The 21,930-nt window shown below is 35.9% G+C and overlaps 1 long non-coding RNA gene across 1 annotated transcript; it reads right to left on the bottom strand.

Moving 5' to 3' along the window:
* Window positions 1-1,836: 1,836 nt before the first annotated feature.
* Window positions 1,837-18,516, bottom strand: LOC139120352 (uncharacterized). The gene is made up of 2 exons (XR_011549085.1): window positions 18,344-18,516; window positions 1,837-2,851 (listed from the first exon to the last, which is right to left on the bottom strand). It is a non-coding gene; the product is annotated as an uncharacterized lncRNA (long non-coding RNA).
* Between the last annotated feature and the right edge of the window lie 3,414 nt (window positions 18,517-21,930).

The following is a 21,930-nucleotide window of genomic DNA, read 5'->3' as shown; positions in this document are numbered from 1 at the left end:
GCACATTCTAGAATTCTGCAGGAAACAAATAACGTCATTATATATGTCAATCTGCGACAGGAAGCCGCCATCGCTTTTCTTAAAAATTAATACAAATGGCGATGAATTTTTGATATAGCACGCATTTTTATCTCCAATACGATGCTGAATATTATGTAAACTACATATCTATCATTCCATAACGTATATGATAAAACCTTAACAGCCCTGATACAGCTTTTGCGGACCTTGGTCGTATGGCGTACAGGCCATTGCACGCTCGGGCCCTTCTGCCGTACGATCTCCGCAAAAGCCGAATCAGGGCTGTAAAGAATATGTGTTTATGAGTGAACAGAATATAACTTTGAGACAAACAAAGTGATGAAGATAAAATCAATAACCACTCCCTTTCATACAGCCAAGTAGATAAAATTCTTAATCTCATTCAAGAACACAGTAAAATCAATGATTAGAGGCTGATTGTTTAACATGTACTGGTATATCACATACCACAAGCAATTGCACACTGAACTTGTGTTAGAATTCTGGAGGAAACAAATAACGTCATTATATATGTCAATCTGCGACAGGAAGCGGCCACAGCATATTTTGCTCAAAAATGACTTTTTGCAAATATTTATTCAATTTAATTAATTTGTTAACGCAAGATTAAAATATTGGTTGGGTTCACCTTATAGCTTGTCAAGCATTCTAAAGTTACTTGATAAAGAAGTGTTAATGTATGCAAATGTATGCAAATCACCCGATTTTTTTGCTTATTTCCTCCCAATTTCGAAATTTCCAAAGAATTTAACTCCACTCTGGCTGGGTCAAATTTCCTGAAATTTTCACATTATATTCTTTAGATGCTATATAACAAAACGACTAATTTGTTTGGCGATAAAGTTATTACATTTTGAATAAGAGGCATTTTAATTTTGCTTATTATGATTTTAATCATTTTTTTAAGTGTCTGTGTTTAAACACTTGCCATTTTATAATGAGGATAAATAATACCAAATAAAATAGTCGTTTTTTTTCTACATATACTCTTCTTTCGAGTGAAATATTTCATTTTTGACTTATATTAATTTTTATCATTAATACCAAAATTAAGGTTTTTGTACCCAAATATACACCTACTTCATCCTTTACTAAACTACTGCCACCATACTAAACTATAGAGTCTCTGCTTTTTGAAATATATAGTGTGAGGGGGGTTCCTTGTCATCTTTGATGAGAAGTATTGCTTTGAAAAACTGTGTTTGCAACATGCAGCTCCACCTTGAAAATGCGATTTACAAGATCCTTTATAGATGTACCTGTAACATCGTTGATGTATCTTGACAAAAGAAATTCAAGAACATCAATGCATGAAGCATATAAGTGATACACATTAATGACATTATTTGCCTGTCAGTATCATTGATGAAACAGGTGCAGGACTCATGAAAAGCACATACATATATGATAAAAGAACTAAACAACAAACTGAAGGCAAAAGTATACAAACCATTAAATGTCACATAGCAAAACATCATAGATTTTCCACTATAATTGTCAATTGCTGCGCCAATCTACCGGTATGTCTATAAGATTAAAACAATTAAAATTTTTTTCACATATTCTGCTAAAAGCATTACAAAAATAATCAACTTGGATTCACTAAAATGTCCAGATTTCAGTCTTGTGTAATTTTCACATTTATTACACCTTAGTTTGAGAGAAATGCAACTTTGCTTGTATTTGCTTAAGGAAAATAATTGCAATCATACCCATACGTAATCCATAACACTAGGTCAAAATTCGTAATACACTAGCTATGTTAGAATGTAGTCTTTAAAAAACATTAGGAAACACTATTGTAATCCCTTTATTCCATCAACTTATGTTTTAACAACTACAAATCACAGACATGCTTATGGCTATATGACTTCTGTACATAATGAAATACAAGAAAATCATTCAAAAACAAAGGCTCAAATGCAGAAAAGTAAATTCTTGTTTGTGTAATATCGAATGAATACGTACCACCAATACACCATTTTAGTATTACAATATACTTAGTTACTGAAATAGTATAAGATTCCTCCTTAATTTCAAGTAATGATTCTTAATTTAGTCCCTTATATTTTGAAATACGTCTAACCCTAACTTAATCCAACTGCTGGTAACCCTCTCTGCAAAAAATCAGCCAAAATTTGTCACATTTCAGGATTGTGTAGTTTTCGTCTTTCTGAGCTGAAGTAATGTGGGCTCAGATAAAAATGTGTTCACAACACTGATTATAAATATTTCTGCATATATTTACTAAAAACATTTGAATTTCAGCAGCAAATGTTCCAACATTCATTCCTAAGCCTTAGGGATTGGCTACTCTCACGTTTTCACTCATTTGTAACATAATGACAACACTGAATTCTACTTGATTATAATATAATTCATTCAGGACATTCCAGCTGTTTGTGTGATAAAGAATGCCAGATGATATTACTCCTTCCTTCCCTTACATTTGCTGGGTTTGTTAATTACACAAGGAAATCATGATACCTTTGAAGTCATAAATGTTGAACAGTCCTATTAATTCACTGAAGTACAATAAGATACTCTGGGTAAGCAATTGCATCATTGAAGACAACAAAAAGTGCAGGATTTTGTAATTTATCAACAACACTATCATAGTAGTCAGTTGGATCAGTTGGATTCTTTGAAGGTGGAATCCGCATACCTCTGGCACCAGTAGTGAACTCCCCTGTTAGAACTTTAGCCTGATAAATGTATTTCTTACCACTTCTATCTCTTGGAGAATAAGTGTCATGAGCAGCATAACTAACATTTACAGCAAAATAACTTCCGAATCCATACACTGCGGCTGCAATACAAAAATAATGCAATTTTTGAATCATAAAATGTGGACAACACATTTTTGTCTTCTTTTTCTTCATGCAACATACCAAAAAAAACTATGCTGATGACTTGCATAGAGACTTCTTTAAGTTATGGTTACTGATAAGATTTTGTCATGCAAAAAATCTGATGCACTTACTGATTTCTGTTCAAAATATTTGCTTGTCTGATATTGCTTTGCAGTTTAATTGGTATACAAGTCAGTATGAATGACCTTAACCATATGCTTTGTTCACACCTTGCAAGACATTTTCAAAAACTTGTTTAAGTAATATAGTCATATTTGGTATCAATTTGTAGTGAAATTTGAACAAGGAAACAAATCTGAGGCTATTATTCATATAGTGGACCAACTTTAGCAAATATTTCATGGAGGAAACCCAAGCACTGATAAGCAAGTTTGATCCCCATAAATTCCATATGGCAAGATGCACCCTAGCAGGAACACAGACTCCAGTATAATTGTCTTAATAGTTCCAATCATTGTGTCAAATCAACATACACACAACTGTCAGGCCATTAATTGATTATAAGTCATTGATACAAAAGGCAAAACATTCGTATTTTAGCTCGAAGCTCCTCGAGGAAAAAAATTGCCCTAGAAAACTTTGGAAAACACTAAAAGACTTGGACTCATCAACTAAGTCAAAAGCGGCTACCAATTCCACTGGACTTCGTGATGGCATTTCGATCATTTTCGATAAATCAAGAGTAGCTAGTAAATTCAACAATTTTTTCACGACAATTGCTTCAAGTCTCGTAGAGAAACTCCCTATTGGCATGGGTCGTTTTAACATAGTTAGCATTAACTTATTTTATTCCAACAAGGGTGTTCTGACTGATTCTTTTCAGTTCTCTGTTGTTGGTGAGGACTACCTTTGCAAAGTTCTTCAAAACATCAATTCATCAAAGGCTACTGGTTTGGATGGTACATGTATTCCAGCCAAGTTTGTGAAAGATGCGGCTGATGTAATTGCTTGTCCACTCTCACATATTATTAATCTGTCATTTAAATTTGGGAAATTTCCTAATGATTGGAAGAAAGCAAGAGTAGTCCCATTACAAAAGAAGAATTGTAAAACAGATGTCAGCAATTATCGACCAGTGTCAATATTGAGTGTAATTTCAAAGGTTATTGAAATAGTAGTTCATGATCAACTGTCTAAGTACATTGAAGATTCAAATCTTTGTATAAGATTCAATCCGGTTTCCGAACATCTTATTCAAGAGACACATGTCTTCTGGTCTTAACAGATTACATTTGCATGGAAAGTGATAAGGGCAAGTATGTTGGGATGGTCATGTTAGATTTACAGAAAGCGTTTGATACAGTCGACCATACGATCTTACTTGGTAAACTATTAAGCCATCGGTTTGTCAGATTCTGCCGTTAACTGGTTTTCGTCGTATCTCTCAAACAGAAAGCAACTTGTCGATGTATCTGGTGTTTTTTCTGATGTTCAAACTATAACTAGCGGTGTTCCCCAAGGATCCATTTTAGGGCCCTTGCTATTCTTGATTTATGTAAATGACATGGAATGCGCTGTGACGTGTAAATTGTTTTTATATGCAGATGATTCAGCTTTGTTAGTTTCGGGTAAGAATACTACAGAGGTAGAGCAGCAGTTGAGTCATGAACTCTCGAGTATTAATGAATGGCTTATCGACAACAAATTGTCTCTGCACCTTGGAAAGACAGAGTCAATCTTATTTGCTTCTAAACGCAAACTGAAAATTAACTCAAAATTGTCAGTTGTGTGTAATAGTACAGAAATTTCACAGAAAACATCAGTGAAATACCTTGGAGCGGAAATTGATCAATCGCTTGATGGCGAGTCTATGGCAAGCGTTGTTTTGAGCAAGGTAAACGCCAGACTCAAATTTCTCTATCGGAAATCTCAATATTTAGATTCAGACATCAGAAAATTATTAGTTTCCTCTCTTATTCAATGCCATTACGACTATGCATGTTCATTTTGGTTTGCCAGTTTAACTAAGCGTACGAAATCGAGTTTACAATATTCACAAAACAAATTGGTCAGATTCGTTCTAGATTTACCTCCGTGAACACATGTTTCGACCAAGCATTTTAAAATGATTGGCTGGCTGCCCGTTGAACAAAGAGTACAGCTGCTAAAACTAAATCACGTTTATAAAGCGATCAATATAATACTGCACCCCGTTATCTCTCTGAACTTTTCAATTTGACAATGAACTGCCATACGTATAATACCAGATCAAGCTCATATTCTGTTCTTTCACCAGCCTTTGGTTCTCATGGTCAACATTCGTTTCAGATTACAGGAGCTAAGTTATGGAATAACATTCCTTTGAGTATTCACAACTCTAGCCATCGTTCTCAAGTTTTTAAAAAGAAGGTCAAATACTATCTGTACACAAAATTGGATGGCTAGGGTACCTGCGCCCTGCTCCATTCGGCGTGTACAGATTGTTTGTTTGGTGGTTTCATTTTGTAATTTATTTGATATTCGGAGTGACATTGTCTTCATGTGATTTTTGTGTTTTCTTTTGAGGACCAAAATCTTGAGGAAAAACGGAAATAAGTTTTTAACTTCTACCTTAAGGAAATTGGCCAGTGTTATGAGGTTGTCTTTTCTGAGGGAATCAAATGTGTCCTGATCAAGGTCATCCATTTCCTCTGGTTTAAATTCCGCCATGATTAAATTTCGCTGAGTTCACAGTGTACAGTAGTTTGAAAAGGCTGTCAAAATGTTGTCAAACGGCTCAAAATATTCGGACTCCCGGACGAGCCCCCAATTTGTTACGTGCAGAGAAACGAACAAAAGGGTGAACTCAGCAGTTAACGTTTAAACAAAATTTATTACGAAAATAAAACTAATTGCTAAGTCAGGGATAGAGTACAGGCTTAAAAGTGTACAGACTACTTATCTCAGCTGGGACGGCAAAGCTCCAGTCTCAGAGTTGTAACAGTCAGTCGGATGAATGAACAGTCCTTCGGCTTGCAGGCTTGTAGTTGCACAAAGTCCACAGTATAAATCCAGCGTTGGCAGTGAAGGTCTTGAGAAGTCTTGAGAATGACTACTGCTGGAGTTTAGTAACACACAAGAGACACGATCCCAAAAGTCTGACTGCAAGCCTGCTGTCCCAGTATTTATACTCATGTGTTTACATAAGCATATAAGAACAATCTAGAACTTTTATTGACATGCTAATTACTGTTCTAAAATTATCTCTCTTACAGAGCTAACTAAATTTCCAGAACATTCTGAACATGACTAATTGAATTCAAGGTTGTGAGGTCATTAAGGGCAGTGACCTTGAGAATGTTCTAGACTAATTGAACTCAGGTCATGATGAGTGTGGGGGGGAAATGACCTACATAACAACACGTAAAGCATGCAATGAAGATTACGTTCTGTACGTCACCACAAGTTTTCTATCTTTTTTGTGAAAATGGTTGCGACGTCTTTTTGTTTCGACAGTTGGGCGAGCAACATTCCTCTCAGTAGAAATTAGAAATATGCAAATAGTTTGAAATTTTATTACGAGAAAATCGCGCCGGTGTCTGCTCTGCCCGGTTTGGAAACGTGAGCTTATTGTTTTGTAAATTCTATGCGGACACAGAGGGAACGTGATGCGAGTATTGCACGTACAGTTTAGAATGATGCCGTGATTTACAATGTAAACACAATGTTGACCCAGCATTTGTTTTTCAATCTGTACCGGAGCTAATCATAGAGCATATATAATTTGTCTCGATCAACTGAACTTTTATTGGCGGACTTGCTCATGATGTGAGTCGAAGTCCAGGGTCGAAATCAATCTCGATTGAAAAGTATGCGATATTTCACAGCACAAATTCATGTCGGTATAGCTTTAAAATCATTGCGATTGAATTGTTATTGGGTAATTATAAACTTATGCAATAAATTTAAAGAAGCCAAAATTGAAAATGAGAGACTAATTTCATGAACTTGACAAAAATTAAACAACCATGAACGTGCTTTTTTCGAATCAGCAACTACTTTTTCCTGTGGATAAACTCAATCACGCTGAAAAACAGCGTGCTGCTGGCCTGTCTATCGTCGCTATTATAGTCAACGGATAGTCGCCACCGGAGAACGACGAATGCTCGTTTCCACACATCAGCCAACGCGATATTCAACTGTTTGATTGAAGTTCACGCATTTCATTACTTGTACAAAATTCGACCGTCGCGATTTTAGAATGACGCATTCAGTTTAATATCAGCGTGGTCACAGATTCACATATGTTTGAGGTACTCGCCTCCATGGCACTCGCGAAGCCAAAACAAGTCGCTTTTAGAATTGTTCAAGTTTCGTGTCAGAATCGATTTATTTCAGTTTTTCGCCAACTTTTTATCTTTCTATTAGGAAATCGTTTTAAATACCAGATATTGTCAGGTGTTATATTTAGTTTAGCCTAACGATGGGTTCTAACATGGCACAACACAATTAAGTTAGCCCGACACTGGTGCTTCTGAGGTCGGAAACCGCGTTCATGTAGCTGTCCGTGTTTAGCTCCATGCCATGTTCAAGGCGGACTGTGGTCGTACTTCAATATGCAGTACGGAACGTAAAAGCTAATGTACATAACACGGCGTCTGAATGAATTCGTCTTTGTCGGTATGTACCACATTGTAAATTCATTGTCATGTGTCTCTCTCCAGGCAGGAAGCTGAAAACGCGGTGACGATTGCGCAACCAAAAGAGAGGAAAACACAATGTCAACGGACTTGGCATGCAAAATCACATAATTTTACGAAGTATATATGCAGCCAGCCATTTCTTCGCTTGATAATCAAATTTTAACTGGTACACTACAGTGCACAGTTAATACGCTAGTTTGTATTTAGCAAGAAGATTATCCCCAGATTTAGCTCGGAATGACAGTTGTGTAAATAAAGCCTAACGCTTACGCCGCGAACTGGCCGTTTCAGTGTTCATTTTCTTCCAATTTTCATGTCATGTATAATTTCATTCATACCACAAATTCAGACAATTGTGTAAAAAGTCCTGTACTTCATTATGGGCTGGGAATTTCTACCGAAAATGTGAGCGAACCGGAATTTTAGCTGACTTTGTGCGACTCCAAGGGTCGCATACACATTTCTGCGATTTACTCCGTTCCGTTTTTGGCAATGTATCGCAACTTCTGGAGAGTGTAACTTGGCGCCGCGTTGACGGATTAGCCTTATCTTTGCACAGGTTGTAGTTAGTGACTGTTTCTACAAAACCGTGTCTCAGAATTCCGATAATGTTCCGAAAACAAAAGATATCGTGACAAACGTGGACAAAAGCCGTTAATTTATCCAGAATCCACCACTTCTCACTTTCAAGGCTAATTGTGCAAAAACAAAGCGGAGTATCAAAAATCCAAGACACGGTTTTTTAACACACCTTACCCTGCTATCGATTGCAGTAAACGGCTCACCAATTGCCATCACCCTCTCGTACTTATACTTTTTTAAGTGAAAAAACTCAAAACACACATTTTTGAGCAAAACAAACACATGCAAACAGGTTTTTGAAATATTCTCACAATTTTTATAATCTTCAACTGTCGACCTACCCAACATATACAACATGTTGGGTTAAAGATTCATTTTAATGGTAAAAATAGTGACAATATCACTGTCGCTCCCATATAGTTATGAAAACAAATTGACAAATGTAAGAAACATACTAGTTGAATGGCATTTGCCCACATTGTTTGTCTGGTTTTTTACTAATTTAAAGTGCATTGTAATTGTAAACTTCTGTGCAAAGGATATATGCCAGGGTGAATTTTCCTGATATGGAGATTTCAGTTTGAAATAAAGATGTATAATAATAATAAAAAAACAATAATAATTGATAGACTGACATACACAGACTGGAATAGAGCGATGACATGGACATGGAGAGTGACAGCTGGATGTAATGATAAAAAAATACCGCAATTATACGGTGTCGCTCAAATTTGATCAGAATTGGTACATACCAGTATGGGTACCAAAGATCAACAATAAATGTTGTTTCTATCTGTTCAGTGCAGGAAAATTCTACGTTGATGTTATGACAATGATTTCTGCACAGTACAACCAGAAAAACAACAAAAAATATTTAAACCAGAAAAACAAGAGTGACAAAAGTAATTAAGGTCTGAAACTTTAGGTACTGGAGGTCACTTAAGCAACATGCATAGCAGAAAGGCAGCTAGCCCCCCTTAGTTGACCATAGACGGTCTTCCTCCCCTCTACTGTATATGGTTTGAGCAGGTCTGTTAATATGTAACAGTTCATAAACAATGACAGGAAATGACTCAAGTCAGTAGAGTAAGCCTGTTTCAAGCCTGTTTCAGGATTTCGCTTTTTCTTACCTCATTTGCACATTTTTGACACTGATGTGTTCATTTGAACAAATTCACATCTCAACCCCTACATCTACCTGTACACCAAATACTGAGACGGTAGCTTTGGCGGTATGGGAGCCTTTGTGTGTGACGGACATACATCCGCACATACCCACAAATATACAGACATACAGACGCCACTCAGACTCATCATATAAGCTCTTTTTGGTATTTATATATAAAACCAAATATGAGCTAAAGAGTTAATTATACTGGCACCCAGAGTGAAAATGTTTTAGGTACGGTGATAATTGCAGACAATCAAATGCACACAACAAAGTTTTCCTTTTCATGACATTGACTAAAATACATAAGATTCAACCAATGTTACATTTACACTAGATACATGGAGATATAAATGAACACCCATTAATTACAGGGATAAGTAATCATTGTTTTTTTCCAGTACATCTGATGGGTTCACTTTTGTAACAACTTACAAAACTTACTTGCACAAGCATGATGGTATTGAGATCAACCTAACAATTTAAACTGTCCTGAACTTTTTTCAGATCATGACCTAATTGACATCTTCAATTGAGATACACTGCACTGTTAGTAATTGTATTATTTCAGGGGTGGACCATTTGAAATTAGGGGGGTGTCCTGGAAGATTGATGAGCTAGCGCATTATGTTATTACTCGATTTATCGTTCTTTTCAGTCTGTTCCTTTTTTTGTTAACCTTTTCTGGCTGTTTTTTCTTCAGTGAAATTTGATGACATCTTTATTTTCCCCAAATATTTTCTTTCCCTATTCTTGTGTACCTAAGGTGGAGCTGTATGTTACCAATACAGATATTTTCAGATGCTCACTATTTCATGGTAATGTAAAAATCAACATAAAAGACCTTTCTTTATTTTTGAGTATTTCAATGAAGAATGGAAAGGTGGGTAGGACTGTGGACATGTTGGTTGATTTGGTGTAGGTAAACTTTATATATTGATAAAATATATATAATGCATTCTAATGTATACACACATACACAACCACACAAGTTATGAAGCAGTAATGGAATGTAATATATTTATTTAAACAACGCAATTGAATAACTGTGAATTATCAAAAGAACGTTGGCTAGAAGTTGTATGGCTTCACAAAAAACACTTGTATAAAGATAAATATATTATAATGGCAAAAATAACAATAAATATAATGTAAAAATAATCTGTAAATACTAAGTACACAAAACTATTTAGTTATACACTGTAACAAATATTAATAGAGCATCAATGAAACTTGGCTCAAAGTTAGTTTGGTGTGATAGGTCAGAATGAGTATACTTAAGTTATACTCCTTGGAACATGTAGATTACAATGGCACATACAGACACCACATACCTACTATATAAGTTCTCTGTAGTGGTGGTGGTATACCAAATGTGAGTAAATCAAAAAGTAATATAACAAATCAAATGAAAAAATGCAGATTAGATACTGAATATGAATTTTTTTTTCTAAAATCTGCCACATGAAAAAATAGACAAATAAAAAGCATAACATAACACTGTGATAACGGAGTTAAAAAAACAAGGAACAAAGTGTAAATAAAAGCTGCAAGCAGAGTTGGCAGAGCCAAGCATTTTGTAAAAACTAATATGGGTGCCAGGGATTTGAGTGAAATTTTAGCACAATCATTTTTTTTTGTTCTGGAATTTAAGATTTTTAAGAGATTAAATTGCTATTATTGGAAAATCAAATTTGAAGTCATGCGTGCTGTATAAAACTTTCACACTGCCCAGACTGTAAGTCATTGGGAGAAGCCCTGTTCAGTTTTGTGAAAAGTAAATCTGGTAACTTGTTAAAATTTCAAGAATTTGGTTCACCATCTCTCATCGCCTCTAAACACTCTGCTACGTTGAGAAGTGTACATACAGTTTTTTTTTTAGATGTGGGCTGGCAAACAATAGAAAGAAGAATAATAAAGAAAGAAAGAAAGAAAGAATAAGATTTTCTCAAAACTAATAGGGCTAGCGTATGGGCTTGATGTGTAACTATTGAAAGTACAATAATACTCACTGTGAGGATATGTATGCACTATTATATAAAATAAATGAACTTGTCTTCAAATGCATCAACAATGATTGTAATAGTGACTATTTGAATTTGAATTGGTGTTTGTGTCTTACAGAAAATATTTGGATGTTTTCATGCTTATGTAGATTCTATGCTTCTTAATGGCAATGATGGTATTGGTGGTGTTAGCCTTGAAATTAATTTCTCGGCCATCACAAAATGCTGCTACTTCTTGTTGTAGTTGGGATTCGGTGTTATTGAAAGGGTCGATTTTGAGTTTTCTTAATAGGATCTTTGCTTGTTTTGGGTATATCTTGTAGGTGGTTGAGGACATGTCATTCTCCAGTGAGAGATTAAGAATTACACCTTTTCGTGATGATGGGCCTTGCCGCTGTTTGCAAAATGTGCATCTGAAATGAGAAGAGATATTAAAAACAGTTAGTTAAAGTTACAATTACATGTGGATGTTGGGTGGACTTAATTATCAAATATGAAGTGGGTGTGGGTAAATATCAGAGTAATTTAGCAGGAAATGTATGGTGGGATATGTTTGTATACCAAAACAACCAAAATGCAGGTTTGATAGGTAAATTATGGTCACATACGTTTTATAATTCAAAGTGCAGGTTTCCTCCAGTATGAATTACAACTAAAAATGTGGCTATAAACTATTTGCTGATTGACATTTTTTCATCACTAGTACACACTTAGGGAAAATACTATACTTTGTCAGAACAAGAACAACCATCTTTTCACAAAAATTTGGAGAATGAAACACGGTCCCTCGGGGACCGTAAATGAAACAATAAACTAAACTTGTTCACACCAAACTTGACAATGAAAGGATTTACCAACAACAGCTACGTAACCCCCCCCCCAAAAAAACCCCTAACAAATATGAGCTAAAAACGATTTCGAACCCTCCATTACATTATTACAGACCCACAAGTCATGTACCTTTCATTGCATGAACTGATGCCACAAACTGGTGCTACAATACCCGGGTACAATACACGTACCGGTACGTGCGAGCTAGGTGGTACCGATCGACTACACACGACTGATTTGTGCCGATATTCAACGACGCGACATCGACACATAAACACTTTGTCCTAATCATATGCACTCTATTTATATAGCGCAGTCGCGAGCATCGAAACTTGAAAACCGAAGTGGCGAAAGAGTACCTTGATTAATCGCAATAAATTAGAAAAACAAGAGAAAAACACTGGTTCGTTTTAGTCGTTCGCCGACCGGTAGCTCAATGACCCGCTAAAACTACATGTACATGTACTTCCGGATTTACTGCAGCTATTCTCGCGAGAGTTTTGACGTCACACGTGTACATAAGCACATGTATAAATGCATTTTACACAGGCTAGGCAGTCTTGATCTCGCAAGAATTACTAGTATAACTGACTTTGTTTTCATCAGGACAATGCCGACCGCCCGTTGCAGCAGCGAAATTGAATCGTCGTGTTCTTAGTTGCTGGTCTCGGCCAGTATTTCTTACTCAATCGAAAATTGAAAAGTTTAGGAGGATTCAAGCTGCGAAACATCAGTTAAAAAATCTACTAAAATATAATCGAGATATTCGTGATAATGTTGCGCGGATGACCGCACCGTGCGTAAACACTGTAAACCTTACGCAGAAAATAAAAATCACACCGGCCCTTTCAAAAGCGACTTTACTGATGAAAATCACACAGAATCAGTCAGACATCAAAATGAAAATGGTCGACATGTGGATTGGACGTAATCTCAAAATAACCTCACAACAAGTAATCCGCCCCGTCATTTCGAGACATTTACTGATGAAAATCACGCTACTTCAAAAGCGAGTTTACCGACGATAGACGTTTAGTACCACCATGGAGGTAGTAGAGACCACACAAACGCCTCCCAACTGAACAGACAGACATTCAACGCTACTCGCTAGGGCTTATAACAGACGTCAGTCTGACATCAATAATCGACATGCCGTTTTGACTTAAATCAAATTCAAATTCACATCAAAATACATGCTACACAGTTTACTAGATGTAACCTCACAACAAGTAATCCGCTTTGTCATTTAGGAACATCTTGACATGGCAATGCCGTTTTGAACAATTTCACAGCCGCTATACTAGCCGCACAAACAACAGAGATTCAGCAAAGCAAGTGCCCGTATACAGGCCACAATAATCATTCACAAATTACAATCCACCACTTCTAAATGAACAAATATGATGGAACATACATCTGAAAACAGCTATTAATAGACATACAGATTAGCTTACCTCCTCAATCGTAAAGTATGCGCCAGCGGCAGGAAAAAATCCGGATTCCTCACAGTCGACTTTAACACACTCGTCTCGTCGTCGTTCACTTTGTTTTAGACAATGGTGCATACGCTGGCAAATTGGCTATTACATTAATTGTTACTATTCCCTCCTTACATGTATCGTTTCACCATGCAACAATAGGGTCCTACACTATCATCGTAACAGCAATTACGCAATAGAACATAGGCTGAACTTGCATAAGCAACAATGACGCAGTTAAAAATAAATTGATCAAGAAAATGACTTTCCAAATTTAAACTTTACCCACAAATAGTTAACAAAGAGCAATCCCACTGGCAAGAAGGTATAACAATTCTAAACCTTTTATTATTCAACATGTATTTTTGAAGAGCACAGTTGTTCAACCATAAATGAAAACAAAAATCATAAAAATACAAAAATTAAAGATATCCCTGTAAAAATTAACATCTTTGTAAACGATTGGTGCTACCTACCTATGCACAAAATATCAACACATTCTGCCTGCTGGTTCCTGAGTTGCAGCAGCTCAATGGATTTTCACATTTTTGTACCTCATTTGCATATTTTTGATCCAAACATTTTGATTTGAACAAATTCACATCTCCAACCTAGGATGCCCCTTTGTACCAAATATGAAGACGGTAGGTATTGCGGTTTTCGTGTTTTTGATAAGGACGGACATACATACATACATACATACATACATACATACAGACAACCATTTTCCCACCTTATACGAATAGCTCCCATTTGCATATATGCTAATATGGGAGCTAAAAATCAGGTTAAAGAAAAGTGTCTGCGAATGTGGGTCTCCCCTCAATTGTAACATTTTAATTGTGCTTGGTGTTATTTTATTTGTATTTCTGTGTATTTACTTTAACATTTTGTATTTTATCGTTTTCCTGAATATTTGCCTAAAAAATTCAAATCAAATCAAATCAAGTAAATCATCACAGCATGGGAGAAGCCAAGTGTAACTCATACACTGAAACATCTATTTTTAGGGGTTTTGGCTAAAATATGACAGGAGAATTACATGTAGTGTTGTAGATATTGTGAATTCAAGCTCTACAAAAAGTAATGCATCCAGCAAGACTATCAAATTTATGACACGACTATACATGTTGTTCATACAGAGATATACATGTATATACATATACATGGGGATAAATTAATATTAGAACGTCGATAAGACTTTATATCTGCCATTGACCGTAAATCGTAAAATTTGCTAAATTTCAAACCAAATAATTAAGTTCCTGTTCCTCCAAACAATTTTTCATAAGGTATTTATATATTTTTTGGAAGAACTTAGTGTAAACAAGTCATTGACAATGACACAGTCCCCACTTGTAATAGGAGTATTAGTCTTGATGGGGCAGGAAATGGGGTCATTAAGAAGTATCACTGGAGTGTACATGTTCAGATCTATGGACACACAGGTCTATGTCATTGTTCCAAATTTGAAACAAGAGGCATGTCTAAGTCATGGTTTTAAATAGGGAAAAAAGATCAGACCTCTAGCTGTATTGGCCAGCCAAGAAAAACATATTCGCATAATAAATGAGGTACAAGATGTTACATCTTAAGGTCTATTATCCTATCAAAATTGAAGCGTAAAGAACTTGTGGTTACTGAGTTACGCATATATATACGCATAATCAAGGTCAAAGGTCATCAAAGTCACGTGACATTTTGAAAAAAATTGTATTGCTAATTAATCCATATATGCCAAAATTCAGACCTCTAGCTCTATTGGCTTGAATACAATTATATATGTGCATAATTAATGGGGTAAAGCATGTGTTGTCATAAGGTCTCCCATCCTACTAAATATAAAGGGCATAGCACTTGTGGTTACTTATTTATTGACATAATCGTGTATTTTAAGTAAAAGGTTATCGAGGTCACATGACATTTTGTCAAAAAATTTCTATTCTATAGTCTATCCCTATATACTAAAAATCATACATCTAGCTCTATTGGCTCGCTCAAAATTAGATATGCACATAATTAATGAGGTACAATATGTGGAGTCATAAGGTGTCCTATCATACCAATATGAAGGGTGTAGCACTTGTGGTTCCTGAGTTATGGACAAATATGTATATTTGAGGTCAAAGGTCACCGAGGTCATGTGACATTTTGTCAAAAAAAATGTCTTGATAAGTTATCCCTATATACCAAAAATCAGACCTCTAGCTCTATTGGCTTGCTCAAAATTAGATATGTGCATAATTAATGAGGTACAATATGTGGCGTCATAAGGTGTCCCATCATACCAAATATGAAGGGTGTAGCACTTGTGGTTACTGAGTTATGGACAAATATGTATATTTGAGGTCAAAGGTCATTGAGGTCACGTGACATTTTGTCAAAAAAATTGTATTGCTAAGTTATCCCTATATACCAAAAATCATACCTCTAGCTCTATTGGCTCGCACAAAATTAGATATGTGCATAATTAATGAGGTACAATATATAGCGTCATAAGGTGTCCAATCATACCAAATATCAAGGCTGTAGCACTTGTGGTTTCTGAGTTATAGACAAATATGTATATTTGAGGTCAAAGGTCATTGAGGTCATGTGACATTTTGTCAAAAAAATTGTATTGCTAAGTTATCCCTATATACCAAAAATCAGACCTCTGGCTCTATTGGTTCGCTCAAAATTAGATATGTGCATAATTAATGAGGTACAATATGTGGTGTCATATCCCATCATACCAAATATGAAGGCTGTAGCACTTGTGGTTACTGAGTTATGCACAAATATGTATATTTGAGGTCAAAGGTCATTGAGGTCATGTGACATTTTGTCAAAAAAATTGTATTGCTAAGTTATCCCTACCTACCAAAAATCAGACCTCTGGCTCTATTGGCTCGCTCAAAATAAGATATGCACATAATTAATAAGGATCAATATGTGGCGTCATAAGGTGTCTCATCATACCAAATATGAAGGCTGTAGCTCTTGTGGTTACTGATTTATGGACAAATATGTATATTTGAGGTCAAAGGTCACCAAGGTCACATGAAATTTTGTCAAAAAAATTGTATTGCAAAGTTATCCATATATACCAAAAATCAGACCTCTGGCTCTATTGGAGCGCTCAAAATTAGATATGTGCATAATTAATGAGGTACAATATGTGGTGTCATAAGGTGTCTCATCATACCAAATATGAAGGCTGTAGCACTTGTGGTTACTGAGGTATGAACAAATATGTATATTTGAGGTCAAAGGTCACCAAGGTCACGTGACATTTTGTAAAAAAAATTGTATTGCAAAGTTATCCATGTATACCAAAAATCAGACCTCTAGCTCTATTGGCTCGCTCAAAATTAGATATGCACATAATTAATGAGGTACAATATGTGGCGTCATAGGGTGTCCCATCATACCATATATGAAAGGTTTAGCACTTGTGGTTACTGAGTTATGGACAAATATGTATATTCGAGGTCAAAGGTCACCAAGGTCATGTGACATTTTGTCAAAGTGTCTGAGATATCTGCGTGAACGGATGGAGTCACGGATGAACTCATGGACAGACATGACCCAATCTATAAGCCCCCTGGACTTTATCTGTAGGGACTAAAAACTGTGTCACTGCATCCTTTTTGCAATATGAATACAATGAGAAACTAAATTTTTACTTTTCTTGGCCTTATACATGGGAGTCTATGGACTGCCTTATACATGGGAGTCTATGGACTGCCTTATACATGGGAGTCTATGGAGACTGCCTTATACATGGGAGTCTATGGAGGTGAAAAATAAAAAGTCCTCTTACACGGCCAAATTTGATCGCATTGTGAAACAAATCGACGTGCATCTGTATGAGGTACAGTACTATCCTTGTACCAAGTTTGAACGAAATCGCTCCAGGCATCTTTGAGATATCTGCGTGAACGGACGGACGCACGGACGCACGGACATGACCAAACCTATAAGTCTCCCCGGACGGTGTCCGTGGAGACTAAAAACAAGAAAAACAACATTAAATGTATGTGTCTGGGATTTAGTGGGTGCATGAGCTTGTTTTCTTAATACGTTGTATGCCATATATCCGTGTGTAATATAAGGGGTAGGGGTTTCCCTTTCAGTTTCGAAGTCTAATTGACATTCTAATATTAATTTATCCCAATTATTACTTAGTTATATATCAATGAAAAGGCCATAATCTGGGCTTTCTAAAAATGTAACGTTTATAGTATTTTATTGTTTCTGTTTCCGTCAAGCGGTAAATATGTGACCCCTACCCCATTGTTGAAATCCAAGATGGCGGCCAAGATGGCGCCAAATGAACCCCATGGGACAATATTTGATTTTGGGAACATCAAAATTCATTAACTATAGACCCTAAGGATTACAAAAATGTAGGTTAAAAATATATCCATGGGGTGCATGGGAACCCTACCTTCCGACCCGACTAAGTTGGCAGTTTTTCTCTGCAGGCTACAGATGAATGTCTCTGTAACTGGGGCTCTGTAAAAATAAGCCATACTGAAACAATTCTTCTACCATAAGAATATTGCCAAAGGACCTCCTCACTAACTATATCTGGTATTACGCTACAGTATGTATTCCTCTGTACATCAATATCTGTAGTACCTTCAGGGACATTGGCCCTGTGCTCAATTTTAATTGATCAGTATGGGTTACACCTTTTTGCCCTGTTTCTCAAATTGTAAAATATAAGACCAAAAGTAACAAATAGAGAATTTACCATTTTTCCCTGCAAAGCTCCTGTTGAATCCACCTGCATTTATCTTGGCTACAGAATCACCACTGGTACCAAATATAATAACCTCTCATTTTGAATTCCAGATTTGTTTTTGGCATCCATTCTTTGTTTCATATACATGTACTGACGATATAACCTCGGATTCTGAATGCGTTCTATCTGTGGAAACAATCAATTGAACAAAGTAATAGACCAACCATGACAACAAATAAAACGTTTGGCTCAGAAAATCAGTATGGAGTTTTCACCATCTATTATCCATGTAATGAGTGAACTCAAATGTTTATGCAGTATAACATGTTTGGAGAAAAACTTAACTTCCAATATGAGGACTTTTGATAAACAATATTTCATAACATTACATTTTCAAGGTAACTTTCTGCCTTTGCGATGGTATTTTACGTCAAAAAACAAAAATTTGTTTTTCCCCCGGAAAAGTTTTTCTGAAATATTGATCTTCATGTGTGAAGAATATCTTGGTCAGGAAGTTTGTGTTTCTGACTGAAATTTTGTGATTTTTGTGTAGTTATTATCAAATAAAACTGATAATATCAAATAAAACTGATAAAAAGTCACCCTCAAATTGGCTTTTCAGAGATTGCCTGAGAGATCGCATGACTCGAAAGTCCAAAACAATAACAACAACACCAATGTAAACAAGTGCGAAAGACAACAGACAGCGCTCTATATTTTTGCTGCACTCATTTACATTTTCTAGCAGTGTGGCACTGAGCCATTGTGGCCCCAGTCATTTCAACCCCAGTAAAATTCGGCACCGCTCTATTTTCCACAATTGATATTTTGCTTGCTGGAACCCTTTTCCCCCGAAAATCTGACCATATTTACATAAGGTGATACAATGGCCAGATGGCTGAAGTGACTATTTACAACTTTGATACTCTTTACCATTAAAAATATTATGGAGTATATTTGTTGGAGGCCAAACCTGCTAAAGTCACCTTCAGTTTTGCTTTCTAATGATTTTTTTGTCTGTATTTCGACTCCAAATACAGCTTACCTACTTATTAAATCACCACATTATGTATTCTAAATTCCTGTAAGTATAAAATCACCAAAATAAGAAAAATCTCTTCTCAGAGACCCAAAACACCCTTAACTCAGATTTAGATTTCAGAAATCGCTGATATGTGGAAAACCCACTATAAGTCTCTTCTTAATTCGGTGAATAGCTGTCAAAATAAGATCTCAAATCATGTTATGACAGCCATTAATCAGGTCAATGTTTTGGAAGAAATGATTGTTACACCTGATGAAGTTATGCACGTCGTTAGTAAATAATAGATAAGGGTAAATCTGCTGGTAAAGATGGCATCCATTCTGAGCATCTTATTTATGCAAATTATTGTTGTTTTGTTTTGTTAAGTTTGTGTTTCACAGCATTTTTCATTCATGGGTACTTACCAGACAATTTATGTGGGCATTAATTGTTCCAATAGTCAAGGACAAAACAAATGATGTCCCATCAGTCGATAATTATAGACCAATTGCTCTTGTTATAATTGTGTCTAAGGCGTTTGAACAGATACATAAATACTAATGACTTTCAGTTTGGCTTCAAGAGAAATCACTCCACTGATATGTGTATTTTTATTTAAAGGAGATAATTGACCTGAATAAGAGACACAATTTGCCAATTTTCTCTTGCTTTCTTGATGCAAGGCTTTTGATGGAGTTAACCATTGGTCAATGTTCAAAAAATTAATTGATAGAGGATCACCGCTTTTCATCGTTCGCATTCTTATGTGGTGCCACCTCTACACATTTTTGTGTCAGAAATGGAGTTCGTCAGGGAATATGGCTGGTTTTCAACCGGTTTTGAACCCACAAAATACGGCATCTGAGTCGCCTAGCAGAGAGGCCACAGAGAGAACCGCATCATCTTTCCCCAAAGCTGTTCGCAGTCTATGTAGATGATCTCAGTTACATTTTGCAAGGGTCTGGTGTGGGCTGCCAAATAGCAGGTAATATAATCAACCATTTGCTCTATGCAGATGATATTGTATTGATTTGCCCTTTAGTTAAATCACTCAGGAAATTGATTAAGATATGCAAACTGTATGGAAATGATCATGACATTCTCTTCCACTCTACTAAATCTGAATATGTGTACTTTTGCCAAAGTCTTGGAAATTAGTAAGTAACTCAAAAGTGTACCTCTATGGAGAGTTGCTCATGTTTGTAAAAATAAAAAGTATTTGGGCTACATGGTGTCATCTACTGGAGATGACCATAATGACATCCAGAGACAGCTGAAGTGTATGTATACCAGGGCAAACTATAATATCCATAACTTCTGTCATTGTTTGTATGAGGTTAAAAATTTTCTTTTCAGAGCTTTCATGTACAGTGTTTACTGCCTGAATATCTGGAGTGACTGTAGTGTAAAAGCAGATGAATGATATGCGAGTTGTGTACAATAATTCTATGCGAATCATCTTTCAACTGAAATTAGCCTGTACCGGTAGTATAAGCAACAATTGTGTGCAGACGAGCATTCTGAATTTTATTTCATTTCAACGCCAAGCTCTTTTTAAATTCAAGGTTCGTCTGATTAAAAGCGAGAACATTTTAATTCGCAGTTTTATGGATTCTGACTTGTTGCTGTTTTCATCCTTTTGAGTCATTTTAGAAATGTAATGTACAGATTAAATATTTGTTTTTAATCCTTTTGTATACATGTTCTTCACTGTCTTTTTGTACATTTTTTGATATGGGCCTATGTGTGCCAGAAATAAACAATAATCATAATAATAATAATATTAATTTTGTTCAAATCAACACAATCTGAATAAGTTATGGTGCTACCACTCAATGTAACCTTCATGCTAAATTTCACACCAGCACTGGAAGTGGTTGTTTTAAAGATATTTTTCACCAGAACAACAGAGAATCAAAGTGAGACTTGAGTGGACACCGTGGGTCATCAGTATGTATTAGGGAGATGGTGCAGTGGCAAAGAATGTGAAATTTTCAGAAGTGTTACTTTCAGAATGTGCTTAGGAATACAATTCAGAATAACATTCAGACACTCACTATGTGAGATAATATTCTGTATATTCCAGAAGAGTCCTTTCAGAATGTGCTTTGGAATACAATTCAGAATAATATTCAGACACTCACTATATGAGATAATATTCTGTATATTCTAGAAGTAACAAGTCATTGACAACGACATAGTCCCCACTTGTAATAGGAGTATTAGTCTTGATGGGGCAGGGAAATGAGGTCATTAAGAAGTATCACTGGAGTGTATATGTTCAGATCTATGGACACATAGGTCTATGTCATTGTTCCCATTTTGAAACAAGAGGCATGTCTAAGTTCCGGTTCTAAATCGGGAAAAAAGATCAGACCTCTAGCTGTATTGGCCAGCCAAGAAATACATATGTGCATAATAAATGAGGTACAAGATGTGACATCTTAAGGTCTACTATCCTATCAAAATTGAAGTGTAAAGAACTTGTGGTTACTGAGTTATGCATATATATGCATATTCAAGGTCAAAGGTCATCAAGGTCACGTGACATTTTGAAAAAAAACCCCATTGT

Source organism: Ptychodera flava, chromosome 20 (genome assembly GCF_041260155.1).
Source record: "Ptychodera flava strain L36383 chromosome 20, AS_Pfla_20210202, whole genome shotgun sequence".
Lineage (NCBI taxonomy): Eukaryota > Metazoa > Hemichordata > Enteropneusta > Ptychoderidae > Ptychodera > Ptychodera flava.
This window is presented reverse-complemented; position numbering and strand designations above follow the sequence as displayed.